Below are 22,294 nucleotides of genomic sequence, written 5' to 3' on the forward strand. Positions count from 1 at the left end.
GCAGGGGAAAGCTTTCGAAAGAAAAAAAGAGCCAAGGGCAGTAGCTCAGGCCTTCAATCGCAATGACTAGGGAGGCTGAGGTGGGAGGATTGCTTAAGCCCAGGAGGTCGAGGCTGCAGAGAGCTATGATCATGCCATGCACTCCAGTCAAGGTGACAGAAACCCTGTCTCTTTAAAAAATAAAAATAAAATTTAATTTAATTTAAAAGAAAGAAAAATAAGAAAGGCCCACATAAGCTGTTTTGAAACAAAGACCATTGGTTACAGGAGCTTGTTGCGGGAGTTTGTTAGTTCATTGGTGGACACGCAAACACTTGTCACTCAGGCAGGTGTCCTTGCACAAGTAGCTTATCTGGGCCGGGCGCGGTGGCTCACGCCTGTAATCCCAGCACTTTGGGAGGCCAAGATGGGCGGATCGCAAGGTCAGGAGATCGAGACCATCCTGGCTAACATGGTGAAACCCTGTCTCTACTAAAAATACAAAAATTAGCCAGGCGGGGTTGTCAGGCACCTGTAATCCCAGCTACTCGGGAGGCTGAGGCAGGAGAATCGCTTGAACCCAGGAGGCGGAGATTGCAGTGAGCCGAAATTGTACCTCTGCCCTCCAACTTGGGTGACAGAGTGAGACTCCATCTCAAAATTTTATTTATTTATTTATTTAGAAAAGCAAGTAGCTTATCTGGAATACCACAGCTCTGAAAAATTCTTTGGATAATCCTTAGCCAGGGCATACGTGCTCCAGGCTGCCTCTTCATGGCCTCCGGGCTCCATTGTATTAGGATTTGATGTAAGTAACTCCATTTTGATGCTGATCACTTCTGCAAAACCACACTCAGCCAAGCGTTCTGCAACTTGTACATTTTCACATAGTAATATATAGTGGGGATCTTTCCAGAATATTACACTCTACGCAGGTCTATGTCTTTCTTCTTTTTTTTTTTTTTTGAGATGGAGTCTCGCTCTGTCGCCCAGGCTGGAGTGCAGTGGCCAGATCTCAGCTCACTGCAAGCTCCGCCTCCTGACCTCATGATCTGCCCGTCTTGGCCTCCCAAAGCGCTGGGATTACAGGCTTGAGCCACTGCGCCCAGCCATTTCTTCTTAATAACTGCATTAGTGTTGCAATACTAACACTGTGCATTAATTTGTTCAAATCAAACCCCAAATGAGGTACACTTTCCAGTTTTGGGCTATTTCACTTTCCAGTTTTGGGCTATTTCAAATAAGGCTACAGAAAATATCTTCAACCTGGCCAGGTGTGGTGGCACACGCCTGTAATCCCAGCACTTTGGGAGGCCGGGGCAGATGATCACCTGACGTCAGGAGTTCGAGACCATCCTGGCCAACATAACGAAAACCTGTCTCTACTAAAAAGACAAAAATTAGCCGGGCACATTGGCACACACCAGTAATCCCAGCTACTCGAGAGGCTGAGGCAGGAGGACTGCTTGAACCCAGGAGGTGGAGGTTGCAGTGAGCCAAGACCGTGCCAGTGCACTCCAGACTGGGTGACAGAGCAAGACTCCATCTCAAAAAAAAGAACAGAAAAGAAAAAAGAAAATATCTTCAACCCTATATCTTGGCAAACTCTATCTGGAGAGTAAATAACCTAGCAATAAGATTTCCAGGCCAAAGCCTATTAGTAACTATCTCCAATTTGTCTCCAGGAAGATTGCATTAATTTATACTATGATGAATAATGTAGGAGCGCATATATTTCTATATATGCTCAGTGAAGTAAGTCACAAAAAGACAAATGTTGTATTATTCCACGAGGTCTTAAAGTAGTCAAATTAATTGAGATAGAAAGCGGGATGGTGGTTGCCAGCGGCTGGGAATAAGAGGGATGCAGGCATGAGTATTTAATGGGGACAGAATTTCAGTTTTGCAAGAAGAAATGAGTTGTTTCAGTTTGTTGTTTGGTTTTTTTTTTTTCTTTTTTTTCTTTTTGAGATGGAGTCTCCCTCTGTCGCCAGGCTGGAGTGCAGTGTCACAATCACAGCTCACTGCAACCTCCACCTCCCGGGTTCAAGCCATTCTCCTGCCTCAGCCTCCCGAGTAGCTGGGACTACAGGCGCCCACCACCACGCCCAGCTAATTTTTGTATTTTCAGTAGAGACAGGGTTTCACCATGTTGGCCAGGCTGGTCTCGAACTCCTGACCTCAGGTGATCCACCCGCCTCAGCCTCCCAAAGTGCTTGGATTACAAGCATGAGCCACCGTGCCTGGTGAGTTGTTTCAGTTTTACAAGAAAAAGCTCTGGAGACAGATGGCGTTGATGATTGCACAACAATGAGAATGTACTTAATGCCACTGCACTGTCCACTTTAAAATGCTGAGGGTGGTAAATTTGATTTATGTGTATTTTTACCATAGTTTTGTTTTGTTTTGGTTTGGTTTTTTGTTTTGGTTTTTGTTTTGTTTGTTTGTTTGTTTGTTTGTTTTTTATCCTAAATAGGTAGGCTGGGCATGGTGGCTTGTACCTGTAGTCTCAGGCTACTCAGGAGGATGAGGCCAGGAGCTGAAGACCAGCCTGGGCAACATAGTGAGACACTATCTTTATAAATTAATTTAAAAACAAAAATTAGCCAGGCATGGTGGCTTGTGTTTGTAGTCTCAGCTACTCGGGAAGCTGTGGCGGGAGGATCCCTTGAGACCAGGGGTTTGAGGCTGCAGTGAGCTGTGATCGCACCACTGCATCCAGCCTGGATGAAAGAGCAAGACCCTGTCTCTAACACAATAATAAACAAAATTAAAAATTTTTTTAATTGGGCAAAAAAGGCCGGGTGCCTGTAATCCCAGCACTTTGGGAGGCCGAGGCAGGCGGATCACCTAAGGTCGGGAGTTGGAGACCAGCCTGGCCAACAGAGTGAAACCCCATCTCTACAAAAATATAAAAATTAGCCAGCATGGTGGCGGGTGCCTGTAATCTCAGCTACTCGGGAGGCTGAGGTGGGAGAATCGCTTGAACCTGGGAGACAGAGGTTGCAGTGAGCCGAGATCGCGCCACTGCACTCCAGCCTAGGCAACAGAGTGAGACTCCATCTCAAAAAATAATAATAATAAAATAAATAAATACGGCAAAAAAAAAAAAAATTCAAGCATCTCTAACAACTACCTCTGTAGAGCCCTTTGCTCTAAACATATTGCTTTCTTAATGTTTCCTGGGTAATTTCAGCATTGTGTTAGCCATTCGGAAAGTTATTAATAGACTCCGTCCTGATGCCCTGAACTCCCTCCTAACTCCATCAGGACAGTTGTCTCCTAATTCTAGTGCCTAGTAGTCTTTCCTGCCTGGAGAGGTCCCACGGCACCCACAGGGCATCACTGAGAATCATAGAGTTAGGTATCTTTCCAGCGGCAGATCACCACAGAATTTTGGCATCACACATGTTAAGAAATTAAAGAGCAAAAGTGCCTGGTTTAGAAACCTGTGATCCGCACAGAAACACATGTTTCCTCTAAAAGGCCCTTAATTCAGCCAGGCACAGTGGCTCACACCTGTAATCCCAGCACTTTGGGAGGCCGAGGCGGGTGGATCACCTAAGGTCTGGAGTTCGAGACCAGCCCTGCCAACATGGTGAAACCCCGTCTGCATTAAAAAATACAAAAATTAGCCAGGTGTGGTGGCACATGCCTGTTATCCTAGCTACTCAGGAGGCTGAGGTAGGAGGATCGCTTGAACCTGGGAAGCAGAGGTTGCAGTGAGCCGAGATGGCGCCACTGTACTGCAGCCTGGGCAAAAGAGTGTGACTGTGTCTCAAAAAACAAAAACAACAAAAGGCCCACAATTCAAACATCTGGTGTCCATTTAGGAAGCCAGTTGGTCTAGCTGGGAAGGTTGTCTCCCATTCAATCGTAGGGTCTTTCCAAGTGCACATCCCCTACAAGGACACAGCCATAAAGAATACACGAACAAAGTAAAAGAGAATCCTGGGAAAATCTTTCATTTTTAACAATATTTATTTCATTATAGAAGTAACACATACTCATCGGTTAAAAACTTGAAGATGGGCAGGGCTTGGTGGCTCACGCCTGTAATCCCAGCACTTCAGGAGGCCGAGGCAGGTGGAACACATGAGGTCAGGAGTTCAAGACCAGTCTGGCCAACAGTGAAACCCTGTGTCTACTAAAAATACAAATATTAGCCCAGTGTGGTGGCACACACCTGTAGTCCCAGCTACTCAGGAGGGTGAGGTGGGAGAATCGCTTGAACCCAGGAGGCAGAGGTTGCAGTGAGCCGAGATCGGGTCATTGCACTCCAACCTGGGCAACAGAACGAGACTCCATCTCAAAACAAGGAACAACTTGAAGACACAGACAAATAAAATCACCCATTGCGGTAAATAGATAGTTTGGGGTTTTTTTGGTTTTGTTGTTGTTGTTGTTGTTGTTGTTTCAGAGACAGGGTCTTGCTCTGTCACCCAGGCTGGAGTGCGATGGCGCACTCTTGGCTCACTGCAACCCCCACCTCCTGGGCTCAAGAAATCATCCCACTTCAGCCCCCCAAGTAGCTGGGATTACAGGTGCATGCTACCATGCCTGGCTAATTTTTTTTTTTTGAGATGGAGTCTCGCTCTGTCACCCAGGCTGGAGTGCAGTGGCACGATCTCGGCTCACTGCAAGCTCCGCCTCCCGGGTTCACACCATTCTCCTGCCTCAGCCTCCTGAGTAGCTGGGACTACAGGCACCGGCCACCACGCCTGGCTAATTTTTTGTATTTTTAGTAGAGACGGGGTTTCACCGTGTTAGTCAGGATGGTCTCGATCTCCTGACCTCGTGATCCACCCGCCTCGGCCTCCCAAAGTGCTGGGATTACAGGCTTGAGCCACCACGCCCGGCCTTTTTTTTTTTTTTTTTTTTTTTTTCTTTTCTTGTCCTACGGAACTAAACTCCCAACAAAGTGAAATAAAGTTGGAGAGAACTTTAACCTCGCTGCCATGGAAACCACATTTCTCACTCATGGGGCAAGGAGGCTTTATGTGAGGATTTCCTGAGTTGATAAGGTATCTGGACATTGGCAATTCCAGGTATGTGATTGACAAGCAGGAAATCATAAGGATTGACTAGCCGAGGAAGGGAAGCTTGGGATAAAAAAATTGCTTCTTTGAAGACAGGCATTTTCTACCCCTTCGTTCTAAACCAGGGCTCCTGGCTGGGCCCAGTGGCTCACGCCTGTAGTCCCAGCACTTTGGGAGGCTGAGGCAGGTGGACCACCTGGGGTCAGGAGTTCAAGACCACCCTGGCCAACATGGCAAAACCCTGTCTCTACTGAAAATACAAAAAATTAGCCAGGCGTGGTGGCAGGTGCCTATAATTTCAGCTACTTGGGAGGCTGAGGCAGGAGAATTGCTTTAACCCAGGAGGCAGAGGTTGTAGTGTGCCAAGATCGAGTCATTGCACTCCAGCCTGGGCAACAGAGCGAGACTCCATCTCAAAAAATGAAGAAACAAACAAACAAAAAAAGATTCTCATAAGGAGCACGCATCCTAGATCCCTCGCATGTGAAGTTCACAATAGGATTCGTGCTCCTATGAGAATCTAATGCTGCCGCTGATCTGACAGGAGGCGGAGCTCAGGCGGTAATGTAAGCAATGGGGAGCAGCTATAAATACAGATGAAGCTTTGCTCATTTGCCTGCCCCTCACCTCCTGCTGTGTGGCCCGGTTTCCAACAGGCCACTGGTACTGGATTGGGAACCCCTGGTGTACAGGTGGCAGTGACCACCTCTCAGCCACAGTGTGACCCCACAGAATTTGTGCTGCTTCCTCTAAACACAACAATTAGAACTCCCCAGGGGAAACGTTCTTGGGTAATGCCCTGAACCCCAATAAGGGCCTTGGCCTCCAGGTCCCCCCACCTCACACTTCCCCATCTTCTGGTTGATCTGGCATGTCCCAAATGGCTCCCCTCTTCCGATCGCCCTGCAAGGCACTCTGTCCTCCTCTCTCTGGGATTTGTGAGTAATAAAACTGCTTCTGTTATCTGTTATTTCATGTGTTTTGTTGAGTTGCCTTTTTTTTTTTTTTTGGAGACTGAGTCTCACTCCGTCATCCAGGCTGGAGTGCAGTGGCGCGATCTCGGCTCACGGCAACCTCCACCTCCTGGGTTCAAGCGATTCTCGTGCTTCAGCCTCCTGAGTAGCTGGGATTATAGGTGCGCACCACCACGATGCCTGGGGGGCAAGATCATTCGAGAAACTTTACATCTTGTAGGGCTGGCCATGACTGCGGGAGGGTTTCCTTCCGCCAGTTTAGTTACGCAGCAGGAGGTGCTTGGTGTGTCTCCCCAATGTAGTCTTACCCTATGCCATCTGAGCCCCAAAGCAATGTGCCCTGGGCCTTTAGTCTCTCAAAGTCTTAAGAAAGCAGCTTTCTCGGCCGGGCGCGGTGGCTCACGCCTGTAATACCAGTACTTTGGGAGGCCGAGGCGGGCGGATCACGAGGTCAGGAGATCGAGACCATCCTGACTAACACGGTGAAACCCCGTCTCTACTAAAAATGCAAAAAATTAGCCGGGCGTGGTGGCGGGCGCCTGTAGTACCAGCTACTTGGGAGGCTGAGGCAGGAGAATGGCAGGAACCTGGGAGGTGGAGCTTGCAGTGAGCCAAGATTGCGCCACTGCACTCCATCCTGGGTGACTGAGTGAGACTCCGTCTCAAAAAAAAAAAAGCAGCTTTCTCTTCATCTCTATGTAGTCTCCAAACTCGTTCAAAAATGCTGCTGGGCTACTCGGGAGGCTGAGTCAGGAGAATCACTTGAACCCAGGAGGCGGAGGTTGCAGCGAGCTGAGATGGTGCCATTGCACTCCAGCCTGGGTGACAGAGTAAGACTCAACCAACCCTCCCTTTTCTCCATAGCCTACAGGATACAAGTACAAAATAACATCTCCCTCCACCTTCAAATGAAACCCAAAAGCCCTCGTGGGAAGACGCACAGCATGCGGGATTCCCACCACCAGGCGCCTAGCATCTGAGATCGATGAATGCTAAGGACAGGAATCACACTCACGTCAGGAGGCACCAACAAGTCTTGACAGCAGCCTTTAGTAAAACCTGGGGATGAGAACTTTCATTTTGCGAGTTTTCCTTTTTTCTGTGGATTGCATTGTCTTTACTGCCTTGTTTGCTTTCTCTCTACATCCTTGTGAAGTGAAGTTTCTTTAGAAAAATTCCAGCTGGCCGGGCACGGTGGTTCATGCCTGTAATCCCAGCACTTTGGGAGACCGAGGCGGGTGGATCATTTGAGGTCAGGAGTTTGAGACCACCCTGGCCAACATGGTGAAATCTCTGTCTCAATAAAAATACAAAACTTAGCAGGCATGGTAATCCCAGCTACTCAGGAGGCTGAGGTGTGAGGATCGCTTGAGTCTGGGAGGTTGAGGCTGCTGTGAGCCAGATCACACCACTGCACTCCAGCCTGGGAAACAGAGGGAAACACTGTTCAAGGCCTACCTTTTTTTTTTTTTTTTTTGAGATGGAGTCTTGCTCTATCACCCAGGCTGGAGTTCAGTGGCAACCTCTGCCTCCCAGGTTCAAGCCATCCTCCCATCTCAGTCTCCCAAGTAGCTGGGACTATAGGTGACACCACCACGCCCCACTAATTTTTTTTTTCTTTTAATTTGTAGAGACAAGGTCTCACTATGTTACCCAGGCTGGTCTCAAACTCCTGGATTCAAGTGATTCAGCCTGCCTTGGCCTCCCAAAGTGCTGGATTGCAGGCGTGAGCCAGCACACCCTCCCCTGCTTTAGTTCTTGAAAGAGACTCTCACACATTGGCTTCAGGCTCAGCTGGATCCAGGTCCTTGAACAGTCTCAGGAATCTAGAACCTGTCTCTTTCATTTATATATTTATTAGAGACAGGGTCTCACTCTGTCACCGAGGCTGGAGTGCAGTGGCACAATCATGGTTCACTGCAACCTCGGTTTCCTGGGCTCAAGTGATCCTCCTACTTCAGCCTCCCAAGTAGCTGGGACCACAGGTGTGTGCCACCATGCCTGGCTTAATTTTTTATTTACTTATTTATTTACTTATTGTGAGACAGTCTCGCTCTGTCATTGCCCAGGCTGGAATGCAGTGGTGTGATCTCGGCTGACTGCAACCTCCGCCTCCCGGATGCAAGCAATTCTCCAGCCTCAGCCTCCCGAGTAGCTGGAATTACAGGTGCGCACCATCACACCCGGCTAATTTTTGTATATTTTTAGTAGAGACGGGGGTTTCACCATGTTGGCCAGGCTGGTCTTGAACTCCTGACCTCAGGTGATCCACCCACCTCGGCCTCAAAAAGTGCTGGGATTACAGGTAGCAGCCATCACGCCCGGCCTATTTTTTAATTTTTCAGACAGTCTCACTCTGTCACCCAGGCTGGAGTGCAGTGGCACAATCTTGGCTCACTGCAACCTCCGCCTCCCAGGTTCAAGTGATTGTCCTGCCTCAGGCTCCCAAGTAGCTAAGACTACAGGCATGTGCCACCATGCCTAGCTAATTTTTTTAATATTTTTAGGGAGACAGGGTTTCACCATGTTGATTAGGCTGGTCTCAAACTCCTGACCTCAAATGATCCACCCACCTCAGTCTCCCAAAGTGCTGGGATTACAGGCATGAACCACTGTGCCCGGCCAATATTTTATTTTTTGGAGAGACACAGTCTCACTACATTGCCCACTAATCTCGAACTCCTGGCCTCAGGCGATCCTCCCGCCTTGGCTTCCCAAAGTGTTGGGATTACAGGCATAAAACACTCCGCCCAACCCCGGTCTTCTTTGTGTCAGCTTCATCAACTGTCAATGCCATTCTCCAAGGTTAGCAATTCTAACAGAAGTCCTGGGATGGCGTCTCATTGGCTTGTCTTGAGATATGTGCTTATGATTGAACTATGAGCAGAGGGATGAGATTGGCCAGTCTGGGTCATGTGCTCCATTTTCTTTTTTTTTTTTTTTTGCGACGGAGTCTTCCTCTGTTGCCCAGGCTGGTGTACAATGGCGTGATCTCAGCTCACTGCAGCCTCTGCCTCCTGGGTTCAAGAGATTCTCCTGCCTCAGCCTCCTGAGTAACAGGGATTACAGGTACATGCCATCACGCCCGACTAGTTTTTTGGTTGTTGGTGGTTTTTTTTGTTTTTTTTTTTGAGACCTCTGTTGCCCAGGTTGAAGTGCAGTGGTGCAACCTCAGCTTACTGCAACATTCACCTCCTGGGTTCAAGCGATTCTCCCACCTCAGCCTCCCGAGTAGCTGGGACTACAGGCACGCACCACCACACCTAGCTAATTTTTGTATTTTTAGTAGAGACGGGGTTTCACCATGTTGGCCAGGATGGTATCGATCTATTGACATCATGATCCGCCTGCCTCGGCCTCAAGTGCTGGGATTACAGGCTTGAGCCACTGCACCCAGCCCACGCCCAGCTAATTTTTGTATTTTTGGTAGAGACAGGGTTTCACCACGTTGCCCAGGCTGGCCTCGAACTCCCGACCTCAGGTGATCTGCCCACCTCAGCCTTCCAAAGTGCTGGGATTCAGGCGTGAGCCACCGCGCCCGGCCCTACGTACCCCATTCTAAAGCTGGCCCCTTTCCAAGCACAGAGATGCAAATGGAACCATAGCTCCCCCAGGGAAAATCAGAAGAAAGAGGCATGGATGCTGCACCCGCAAATGCAGCTGGGATTCACCTACGCTAAGCAAGTCATTAAGCTTACTGAAACATAGTGTTCATATATTAAGAATAGAAAGTTACTGTAATTTATTGAGCACTCTATTTTGGTATTCCACCTAGAAGCCTGGCAGACACACAATACCTCACAGCATTGCACACAAGTGTACACTGATAGTATAAATTTCCATAATTTCCTGGAGGAACATTTTGTCTTTGTGTTATCTTGAATTGGCCACGGTTTTCAACCGCTGTTCTTTTTGCCTAGCTAATGATAAATCACTGTTTAGCTTGTTATTAGCAATTTAATTTGTTGTGGGTTGTGTGGCAAATTCTACAGTGTTTAATAATACTCATTTTCATCAGCAGTATTTTTGGCCTATAATTGTTCAATAAATAGACTTTAAGTCATGTATGCATCGAGCAGAAATAGAAATCATCTGTACTCCTATTGCTTAAGCAGATGTACCCACAATTCCTCAACTTTTAGAAGGCTTTTAGGATGACATTCCATTTTTATCAACTACTTGTTTTTCTGCTGGAAAGTGGGAATGGGGATGAAACCTTAATTCCCTCCTAATTGGGCTGTGGGAAAAAATTTAGAGCAGATAACTTAGAGAATTTGGCATACACTGGTTTTAGTACCTTGGAAAGTTTATGTGGTAGAATGGCAGAGTATATGTTTTAAAAACTAGTCTGAGGCCGGGGGCGATGGTTCATGTCTGGCACTTTGGGAGGCCGAGGCAGGTGGATCACGAGGCCAGGAGTTTGAGACCAGCCTGGCCAACATGGTGAAACCCCATTTCTACTAAAAATATAAAAAATTAGCCGAATGTGGTGGTGTGTACCTGCAATCCCAGCTACTCAGGAGGCTGAGGCAGGAGAATTGCTTGAACCTGGGAGGCGGAGGTTGCAGTGAGCCGAGATCGTGCCATTGCACTCCAGCCTGGACAACAAGAGCAAGACTCCGTCTCAAAAAAAAAAAAAAAAAAGGTCTTAAATTGTGGACAGTCTTGAAAATTTGATCTAGGACAAAGGTTGGCAAATTTCTTCTAAAATGGACCAGATAATAAATCTTTTTGGTTTTGCAGGCTCTACTGTCTCTGTGACAATAACTCAACCCTGATGCTGCCGTACAAAAATAGCCAGAGGCAATACATATGCAAGTGGGCATGGCAGTGTTCCAAAACATCTTTAATAACCAAAACAGGCAGCCAGCCAAATGTGGCCCGTAGGCCATAATTTGTCCAACCCTGGTCAAGGAGTTTGGACTTCCTTCCATTGGATCATTGAAGATGTTGCAGATATCAATTTCAGTTGCCAATTTAGAGACTTAAGAGATGGAATCTTATTTTTGTTTTGTGTGGGGTTTTTTTTTTTGTTTGTTTGTTTTTTTTTTTTTTTTTTTTTGAGAGCCTCGTACTGTGGCCCAGGCTGGAGTGCAGTGGTGCAATCTCGGCTCACTGCAACCTCCGCCTCCCGGGTTCAAGCGATTCCCGGGTTCAATGCTGGGATTACAGGCATGTGCCACCACGCCTGGCTAATTTTTGTATTTTTAGTACAGACAGGGTTTTACTATGTTGGCGAGGCTGGTCTCGAACTCCTGACCTTGTGATCTTCCCGTCTTGGCCTCCCAAAGTGCTGGGGTTACAGGCGTGGGCTACTGCACCTGGCCAATTTGTCTCCTTTCTTAAAGGTGAGAAAACTGAGACTGCATTCACCTATTTGTCATTCATTCAACAAATGCTTACTGGATGTTGACAAGGGCTCGCCATTATTGAGAGCTAACGATGCGTCAGGCACTGTTCTGGACCGTTTTTCAGATATTTATTCTTGAAACCCTCAAACACCCTTATGACGTAGCCAACTAATGGGTAATGTCACTCGTTACGCTATTTCAACGGATGAGGAATCCAAGATACAGAAAAGTAAAATCCACACTAATAGTGGGTGGCAGAGAAAGAATTCAAACACAGGAATCTGATACCACAGGCACAATGCTAGATTAGCTCATAACTTAAAAGTCACCAAACATATGAGAAGCTGCTTTGACTGAAAGACAGAAGAAATAATCAAAAGGAGATGTAAATCCTCTTCCGTTGTCTGCAGATACTGGGATTGTCAGATACAGATGAAGAGTAGCCACAGGAGATATGACTGGAGAAATGAAAGGTGGCTGGGTGTGGCGGCTCATGCCTGTAATCCCAGCAGGTGGGTCACCTGAGGTCAGGAGTTCGAGACCAGCCTGGCCAACATGATGAAACCCTGTCCCTACTAAAATTACAAACATTAGCCAGGTGTGGTGGTGCACGCCTGTAATCCCAGCTACTCAGGAAGCTGAGGCAGGAGAATTGCTTGAACCTGGAGGCAGAGGTTGCAGTGAGCCGAGATCATGCCACTGCACTTCAGCCTGGGCAACAGAGCGAGACTCTGTCTCAAAAAATAAAAAAGAAAAAAAAAGGAAAGAAAGAAAGAAATGAAAGATGCAGTCATAAAAGTGATCAAACAACAAGACACTTTGGGGAACAAATAGATGCTTTTCAATATAACTTATACAAATGAAAAATATAGTCACTGAAATAAAAACTCGACTGACAAAAATCAGCTTAAACACAACCCAAGAGGAAATGAATGAACTCAAAGATGTAGCTGAAGAAATAACCTCGAATGTAACACAAAGAGACAAGAGATATAAAATATGAAACAGGCTGGGCACAGTGGCCCACGCCTATAATCTCAGCACTTTGGGAGGCTGAGGCAGGAGGATTGCTTGAGCCCAGGAGTTTGAGACCAGCCTGGGCAAAAAAGTAAGACCTCATTTCTACAAAAAACTAAAAAGAAAAAAAAAAAAGAGGTTGGGCATGGTTCATGCACCTATGGTCTCAGCTACACAGGAGGCTGAGGCAGGAGGATTGCTTGAGCCCAGGAGGTCAAGTCTGCAGTGGGCCAAGATGGCACCACTGCACTCCAGCCTGGGTAACAGGGTGAGACCCTGTCTCAAAAAAAAAAATAAGTAAATAAAAAATAAAATATGAAACAGTAAGAGAGATGAAGGATAAGAGTATTAAATTTGGCTGGGTATGGTGGCTCACACCTGTAATGCCAGCACTCTGGAAAGCAGGCCGAGGTGGGTAGATCACATGAGGCCAGGAGTTAGAGACCAGCCTGGCCAACATGGCGAAACCCCTGTCTCTACTAAAAATACAAAAATTAACTGGGCATGGTGGCACATGCCCATAATCTCAGCTACTAAGGAGGCTGAAGCAGGAGAATCACTTAAACCCAGGAGGCAGAGATTGCAGTGAGCCTAGAGCGTGCCGCTGCGCTCCAGCCTGGGTAACAGAGCGAGACTCTATCAGAAAAAAAAAAAAATTAAATTCAAGATGCACCTAATCAAACATCCCAAAGGATCAAATAGAGAAAATAGAGGCGAGACAAGATTTAAAGAGATAAGACCTGCAAATTTTCTAAAATTGATGACAAACTGAAGTCCACAACTGAAGATGAACAGATTGAAGATCCAACCAGGATAAATAAAAAGAAATATATGCCTAGGCCCATCTTGGTGAAACGAAACACCAAAGATAGAGAGAAGATCTTAACAGCAGCCAGGAAGAAAGTTTACATCATCTACAAAGCCTGGCCATTTCAACCCAGCTGACTTTCCATCAGTAATAGTGGAAGATGGAAGGCATTGGAATGATACCTTGACATAATTGGAACAAAAGCCATTCTCCCTTCAAGACCCTTGACAGCTTTGGTGCCATGAGGGATGAGGAAGGTCACCAGTGAGGACCACTGGGCTCTGGCATCCAAAAAAGCAGGTCACTCATGGAAAGCACTAGAAGCAGAGACGATAGCAAGGAGACTGCCATTTGGACTTTTTTTTTTTTTTATGTATTTATTTTTTGAGACAGGATCTCACTGTGTCACCCAGGCTGGAGTGCAGTGGCATAATCTCGGCTCACTGCAATCTCTACCTCCCAGGTTCAAGCGATTCTCCTGCCTCAGCCTCCCCAGTAGTGGGATTACAGGTGCCTGCCACCATGCTGGGTTAATTTTTGGTTTTTTGGGTTTTGTTTGTTTGTTTGTTTGTTTTTTGAGATGCAGTCTTGCTTTGTTACCCAGGCTGGACTACAATGGCACGATCTCAGCTCACTGCAGCCTCTGCCTCACAGGTTCAAGTGATTCTCCCCACTCAGCCTCCCGAGTAACTGGGATTACAGGCACCTGCAATCACGCCTGGCTAATTTTTGTATTTTTAGTAGAGACAGGGTTTCACCATGTTGGCCGGGCTGATCTCCAACTCCTGACCTCAAGTGATCTGCCCGCCTCGGCCTCCCAGTGTGCTGGGATTACAGGCGTAAGTCACCGTGCCCAGTCTTGCCACTGGGACTTTAAGAGCAGCAAATCTGTTATGAGCAAAGTTTTTCCTGGACACAAATGAAATATCCCCCCGAGAATCCTGCAACCTAGTGTAAGAAGCTTGTAGAGAGGAGATGCTGAGGTCCTCCATGTGGAAAATAATGAGTTATTGAAATTCAGGCATTAATGTTAATGTGACCCCATTTGTATTCAGTCTAATTGGGACTGGACTTTTTTGCTTTTAGGGTCGACTAACTGACCAATAAATTCTAAATTTTGTTTACAAACTTTGGCTCAGGTTAAGCACTGAATCCATTTGTCTCAGATACACTCTATTGCCCAGATAGTAAGTGAATGTATTAGCATATAAATGAGATTCTGAAACAAAGACGTCAAGATATTGAAGAAGCTGGGTGCAGTGGTGCATTCCTGTAGTTCCAGCTACTCAGAAGGCTGAGGTGGGAGGATCACTTGAGCCCAAGAGGTGGACGCTACAATGGACCGTGACTGCACCACTGCACTTCAGCCTGGGGAACAGAGCCAGACCCTGTCTCAAAAAATAAATAAATAAATAAAATAAAAACTAAACAAAGAGATTCAGAAAAACAATGGCTGAAATAAGAAACAAGTGTAATAATCTCTCTCACCTAAGAATCCAGAAGGAGGCAGATGGTCTGACACAAGCAGGGGGCTCCACTGCACAAAGTCACCCAGAAACTCAGTTCTTTCTACCTCACTGATCCATTATCTCCAGGATATGTCTTCATCTGTATGCCAATCTGGCTCACCACAGTGTCCTTATTCGAGTCATCATGAAATGGGTAAAGAGAAAAAGTAGACAGCAAGCATTTCTTTTTAAGGAAGCAACACAGAAGTTACATTGTTTTTCCACTCATACTCTATTGCTGGGACCTTGTTCACATGGCCTTATATAGCTGCAAGAGAAGCTGGGAAATGTAGTCTCTAACTGGGCAACCATGGGCCCTGCTGATACTCAAGGGAGTTCTATTCCCAAAAGTAGGAAGCGGAGAGGGATTTCTGGGACAGATGACAATGTCTGCCATGAAGGGACAGGAGATCAAAAAGAGGATGCTACAGTTAACTCACAATTATTTTTAAGAAATAGTAATAATAGCTACCACTTATGTACAATGTACCGGGCACTATTCTAAGCATTTGTATCAACTCCTTTAATCCTCAACTCTCTGAGGTAGTTACTATTATTAATCCCATTTTGTAAATGAGAAAAAGACATAGACTAAATAATGTGACACATGTCTAGTAAGTGGTACAACTAGAATGTTAAAACTCTTTAGTCAAAGCCTTAAGAAAATTCATTTTCAAACAGTGATTTTGGTCAGTGCAGTGGCTTGCACCTGTAATCCCAGCTGTTCAGGAGGCTGAGGTGGGAGGATCACTTGAGGCCAGGAGTTTAAAACCATCCTGGGCAACTTAGCAAGACCCCATCTCTAAAAATAATCTTAAAAATTAGCTGGGCATGGTGACTTGCACCTGTTAGTCCTAGCTACTCAGTAGGCTGAGGCAGGAGGATCACTTTAGTGTAGGAGTTGGATGCTGCAATGAGTTATGATCATGTCACTGCACTCCAGCCTAGGCAATGGACCAAGACCTCATCTCTTAAAAAAAAAAAAAAAAAAAAAAAAAAAAAAAAAAAAGTGACTTTGCATTCACCTATAAAGTAATTATTTGAGGAAATGCAAAGAACATTTCTAGGACTATGAAAAAGAAAGCTAGCAAAGCGACTGGTTTCTAGTTTAGTTCAAGGAAGGCAAACCATTTACCAAATAGAGAAAAAAAAATTCTCTCTAGTTATCTCTAAAAGTAACTGCTTTGAGAACATAATCTATTTGCCCTTAGGATGAAGTCAGAGCAATTTCAATCTCAGGATCCAATCTTTCTGCCAAATATGGTCTCTATTACTAACTCCTTTGGCTAGAAATCTTTGGGAGCCAAAGAATATTGCTTTCCTTTCCCTAATATACAGATGCTGAGAGCAAACATTTGTCTCCTGGGAATCTTGGCAGGAAAAAAAATCTAAGATTTTTTTCTTTTTTTTTTTTTCTTTTTTTTTTTTTTTTTTTTTTTGCCACCAAGCTACTTTGGGAATTAAGGTCATTAAAGACTAATAGCAGCTGCTACTTACTTAGCAAATGGAGCTAATCAGCCTTCCACACATGGGAAGTATCTAAATACACCACTGCTGCTAAATCCCAGTCTTGACTGCGTTGATATCCATTCCCCTCCTGACCAGGTAATTAGAAAGAACTGGATAATCACTTTAGCCAAATAGCAGATGCAGTGATATATCACACCTGTCCACAAGCTGTGTCGCAGGATAAGAGGTGGAAAGTGCCTCTGGGCTGAGAAATATCACGATAAAAATGATGCATCATAGAAGCGGAAATTCACAGAGCCAGCCCCTGTGAGAAGTACCTGATACAGGAGCAGTGGAGACTCACAGAGTGGGCATGTTACAGACCCACCAGGTTTGTATGCCTGCTGTGCAGTAACATACGAATCCACCAAGACAACAGGGTTTGCAGCAGAGAAAAGAGTTTAATGATCACAGGGCAGCTGAGTGAGGAGAAAGGAGGAATCCCCAAATCTGTCTCCCCAAGGAGTTCTGAGCTGGGGTTTTAAGAGGATCACGGAGGGCAAGGACTGGAAAATTGGAGTCTGATTGGTTGGGGTAAGGAGGATGAAATCATCAAGATATGGAAACTCCATTCTTTGGTAAGTCAGCTCTTTGTGGGGTCCTTCAGACCAGTTGACATCAGTAGTTTCACTGGCCAGGCACGGTGGCTCACACCTGTAATCCCAGCACTTTGGGAGGCCAAGGCATGCGGATCACCTGAGGTCAGGAGTTCGAGACCAGCCTGACCAACATGGAGAAACCCCATCTCTACTAAAAATACAAAATTAGCCAGGAGTGGTGGTGCGTACCTGTAGTCCCAGCTACTCAGGAGGCTGAGGCAGGAGAATCGCTTGAACCCGGGAGGCGGAGGCTATGATGAGCCGAGATCACGCCATTGCACTCCAACCAGGGCAACAAGAGCAAAACTCCATCTCAAAAAAATAAGAGGTAGTAGTTTCACCAATATGCAGGGTCTGAAAAAAACATCTCAAATAGAAAATTTAATGCCTCACAATGCTTAGGATGACATCTATAGAGCAGTTAAGGGAAACTATAATCTTGTAACAGGGTCTACATGATTCTGATGCAATAGGAAGCAAACAGCTATAAGGAAGCAGGCCAGAGAGCAAGGTGACTTAACACTGAATGTGCTACAAGCTTGGCTTATTTTCACTTCTCCCCCTCCCTTTCTCCCTGATTAATTTTATAAAGTTTATAGGACGATTTCAGGCACAGGGATGCCTGGTTGGAAACTACGTCTCCCAGTCTCTCTTGGGGCTGGGTGTAACCAGATGAGTAAGGTCTTGCTGATGCAGGGCAGGTTCTTGGCTTTGCTCAAGAAGGAATTCAAGATTGAGCCGGTGGTTGGAGAAAGCAGCTTTACTGAGGTAGCAGCAGTGTTGCAGCTCTGTGACTACTCCTGCTTCCCATAGGCATTGCACCAAGAGTAGTAATGATTTGTGGTCATACATATACCCACTTTTAATACATGCTAGTTAAGAGCCAGATTATTCAGAAATAGCTAGGAAATGGACGGTAACTTTGGGTGTTGCCATGGCAAGCGGTGGTAGTTTGGGGTGTTGCCATGGCGATGGTAAACTCTCATGGTGCTGTTGGAGGTGTCATGGTGATGGGCAACAAAGAGGTGCTTTTGGTGCCTTTAATCTGGTCCAGAGATGAGTCCTGCCTGTCTCCTTTCTTATTGCCAATGAAATGTGAGCCAAAGTGATGAGTTGCTTGCCCAAGTACTGGGATATAGATGTGCCTGAGACCCAGCATCAATCTGTTAGATGAGGACAATGCCCTAAGTAACGACCTAGCAACAAGATGAGAGGAAGCAGGATCCCCAAATGACTGTGTGTAAAACAGCTCCTCCCTGCCAACCTGGACTGCTCATGGCCAAATATTGTGTGAAAGAGAGGTAATCATCTGTCCTCCATAAGCCACTGTATCTGGGAGTCCTTTTTGAGTTCTTTTTTTTTTTTTTTTTTTTGCTTGTTTGTTTGCTTGGTTTTTTTTTGTTTGTTTGTTTGTTTGTTTTTGAGACAGAGTCTCGCTCTGTTGCCCAGGCTGGAGTGCCATGGTGCGATCTCAGCTCACTGCAACCTCTGCCTCCCGGGCTCAAGCGATTCTCCTGCCTCAGCCCCCCAAGTAGCTGAGATTACAGGCCTGCACCACCATACTCAGCTAGTTGTTGTATTTTTAGTAGAGACAAGGTTTCACCATGTTGGCCAGGCTGGCCTCGAACTCCTGACCTCAGGTGATCCACCCGCCTCAGCCTCCCAAAGTGCTGGAATTACAGGCCTGAGCCACTGTGCCCGGGCTTGTTATAGCTTCTTAACCTTTGCCCTAACACAGTAGACTAGTTCATTTAATCTTCACAACAATCCAGTGGGCTGGTTACTATTATTATTCCCATTTCACAAATAAGGTAACTGAGACTCAGAGGAAGTTAAATATTTCACCCCCCACCCCCATCCCCAAACCAACAAAGAATGCAGACAGAATTGGAAGCCAAGTTTCAAGCCCATGGAGAAGGTTCTGATTCAGTAGGTCCTAGACAGAGGCTGAAATTCTCCATTTCTGGAAAGCTCCCAGCTGAGGCTGATGCTATTGGGCCATGGATTTGAGGAGCAAGGATTTAAATCACTCCACTCCCTTGTCTCCCCTAAGAGTTAGAAACTGACTGTCCAACCCTGAGCAACATAGTGAGACCCCATCTCAACAAATTTTTTTTTAATTAGCTGTACACGATGGTGCACTCCTGTAATCTCAGCTACTTAGGAGGCTGAGGTGGGAGGATCACTTGAGCCCAAGAAGTCGAGGCTACAGTGAGCCATGATTGTACCACTGCACTCCAGCCTAGCTAAGAGAGTGAGACCCTACCTCAAAACAAAAAATAAAGAGAAAGAAAGAAACTGGCTGGGCATGGTAGCTCACGCCTGTAATTCCAGCACTTTGGGAGACCAAGGTGGGTGGATCACCTGAGGTCAGGAGTTTGAGACCAGTCTGACCAACATGGCGAAACCCCATCTCTACTAAAAATTCAAAAATTAGCTGGGCGTGGTGGTGCACGCCTGTAGTCCCAGCTACTCGGGAGGCTAACGCAGGAGTACTGCTTGAACCGGGGAGGCAGCAGTTGCAGTGAGCCAAGATCGTGCCATTGCACTCCAGCCTGGGTGACAGAGCAAGACTCTGTCTCAGAAGAAAAAGAAACTGTCCAGATTCCCAAGTTCTAGTCTCAGATATCTAAATGACAACCAATAATAGCTTCCTAAAAGTGTTTTGCCCTTTCTGTACTGTTCCCTTCTGGAAATCAGTTGGATTCATACATTCAGTTTTCTTAATAGGCAAATTCTCTTTCGAGCTTTGAATTTCTCCTAGGCAGGTGTCACACTTCCAAGGAGCAGTTACCATGAAATTGTGAAATATGATGCCACTTTCTGGAGACCTTGTGACAGCTGTGTCACCCTCTGTCTTTTCTTACTCTGGCTCTGTAACCCAAAATAACATTCAATGAGGCTGCTTGGGAAAGGCAACATGTCATTCTGTGCTGTTTCAACAGGAAACATCGACTACAATAAGACAGAAGCACCCTCAGCCTGGAGGGATATTATAATCAACAGCAAAAAACCATTTCAGCACCCAAAACACTTGGGAAATGTATCCTTGTTGCAAACCCAACTTTAGCCTGAAAAATCATCACATTCTAAAAGTAAACCAAAGGCTGGTTCCGGTGGTTCATGCCTGTAATCCCAGCAGTTTGAGAGGCCAAGGCAGGAAGATCACTTGAGGCCAGGAGTTTGAGACAACCCTAGGCAACACAGGAAGACCCCGTCTCTGCAAAACAAAAAAAAAATTAAGGCCGGGCGCGGTGGCCCATGCCTGTAATCTGAGCACTTGGGAGGCTGAGGCAGGCAGACCACTTGAGGCCAGGAATTCGAGACCAGCCTGGCCAACATGGGGAAACCCTGTCTCTACTAAAAATACAAAAATTAGTCGGCATGGTAGTGCGCACCTGTAGCCTCAGCTACTCCGGAGGCTGAGGCAGAAGAATCGCTTGAGTCTAAGAAGCAGAGGTTGCAGTGAGTTGAGATTGTGCCACTGCACTCCAGCCTGGGTGACAAAAAAAAAAAAAAAAAAAATTAAAACAATTAGCCTGGCATGGTGGCATGTGCCCGTAGTCCTAACTATTCAAGGCAAGAGGATTGCTGGAGCCCAGGAGTTCAAAGTTACAGCGGGCTATGATCAAGCCACTGCACTCCAGCCTGGGCTGCAGAACAAGACCCTGTCTCAAAAAAAAAAAAAAAAAGGAAAGTGCCAGGGGAGCTTATTGGTGACTCTGGGATGTCCAAAGATAAATCTGGCTTCAAACATGGCTAGATCCAGGGCTGCCAAAGATAATATTAGGAGTCACACTCTCTCTCCATCTGTCAGTTCTGCCACCCACAGGATCTCCCCTCTCCCATAACCACCATGAGAGCTATGGTGGATAGGATTGCATTTTTATTTATGTATTTATGAGACAGAAACAGAGTCTTGCTCTGTCGCCCAGGCTGGAGTGCAGTGGCACTCTCTCAGCTCACTGTAACCTCTGCCTCCCGAATTTAAGCGATTCTCCTGCCTCAGCCTCCTGGATAGCTGGGATTACAGGCGCCCGCCACCATTCCTGGCTAATTTTTGTATTTTTAGTAGAGACGGAGTTTCACCATGTTGGCCAGGCTGGTCTTGAACTCCTAACCTCAAGTGATCCCCACCTGCCTTGGCCTCCCAAAGTGCTGAGATTACAGGTGTGAGCCACCAGCCTGGCCGGATTGCATTTTCAGAAATGCAGTACCTCTGCACTCTGCATGTGACTGTGCCCTCTCACTGTGGGTAAAGTATATTTCCTCACCACACTGATACTGGGCTTGGTCATGTGACTTCCTCTGGCATATGGGATGTCAGCAGATGTGAACAACAGATGTAAACGTGCCCGCAGGACTTAGCTGAGCTCTTTCAATCAAGTATTCTGCCAGGAGAAGAGCATGCCCCAGGGAATTGCTTACCCTTATCCTGAGTATTATCAAATGTGGAGCAGAGTAAACGCAGCCTTGGACTTGGCACCAACAGAACCCAACCAATCCAACAGCCTGAAGCAGAGTCATTTATCCAAGTCTTGAATGGAGGATCGGCTAAGCCAAACTGGACCTTTAGACCCATGAGCATAAGAATAAAGGCTTATTGTGAGTAAGCAAGCCTCTGAGTTTCGGGTGGTTTGTTACATGGCATTATTATAGTAACAACTGTAATCCCAGCATTTTGGGAGGCCAAGGCAGGAAGATCACTTGAGGCCAGGAATTTGAGACAAGCCTAGGCAACACAGGAAGACCCTATCTCTTAAAAAAAAAAAAAAAAAATTAAGGCCGGGCGGCCCATGCCTGTAATCCCAGCACTTGGGAGGCTGAGGCAGGCGGGTCACTTGAGGCCAGGAATTCCAGACCAGCCTGATCAACATGGGGAAACCCTGTCTCTACTAAAAATACAAAAATTAGCCGGCATGGTAGTGTGCATCTATAGTCTCAGCTATTCCGGAGGCTGAGGCAGAAGAATTGAGATTGTGCCACTGCACTCTAGTCTGAGTGACAGAGCAAGACTGACTCAAAAAAAAAAAAAAAAAAAAATTAGGCCGGGCGCGGTGGCTCAAGCCTGTAATCCCAGCACTTTGGGAGGCCGAGACGGGTGGATCACGAGGTCAGGAGATCGAGACCATCCTGGTGAACACAGTGAAACCCCGTCTCTACTAAAACTACAAAAAACTAGCCGGGCGAGGTGGCGGGCGCCTGTAGTCCCAGCTACTCGGGAGGCTGAGGCAGGAGAATGGCGTGAACCCGGGAGGCGGAGCTTGCAGTGAGCTGAGATCTGGCCACTGCACTCCAGCCTGGGCGACAGAGCGAGACTCCGTCTCAAAAAAAAAAAAAAAAAAAAAAAAATTAAAGCAATTAGCCTGGCATGGTGGCATGTGCCCGTATTCCTGAGTCATTATCCACACACCACTCAACATTCACGTGCAAGAGTGTCATTCATCACCTGCACCCAGAACCAACACCAGCAAAAGAAATAAAATCTCATACAAAAATGCAACTACAGG

At 46.3% G+C, this 22,294-nt stretch overlaps 1 long non-coding RNA gene across 1 annotated transcript; it reads left to right on the forward strand.

The window, feature by feature from the left end:
- The first annotated feature begins 4,951 nt into the window (after positions 1-4,951).
- On the forward strand, positions 4,952-6,946 carry LOC139360175 (uncharacterized). The gene is made up of 2 exons (XR_011617375.1): positions 4,952-5,027; positions 6,857-6,946. It is a non-coding gene; the product is annotated as an uncharacterized lncRNA (long non-coding RNA).
- Positions 6,947-22,294: the final 15,348 nt, after the last annotated feature.

Source organism: Macaca nemestrina, chromosome 20 (assembly GCF_043159975.1).
Source record: "Macaca nemestrina isolate mMacNem1 chromosome 20, mMacNem.hap1, whole genome shotgun sequence".
Taxonomy (NCBI): Eukaryota; Metazoa; Chordata; class Mammalia; order Primates; family Cercopithecidae; genus Macaca; species Macaca nemestrina.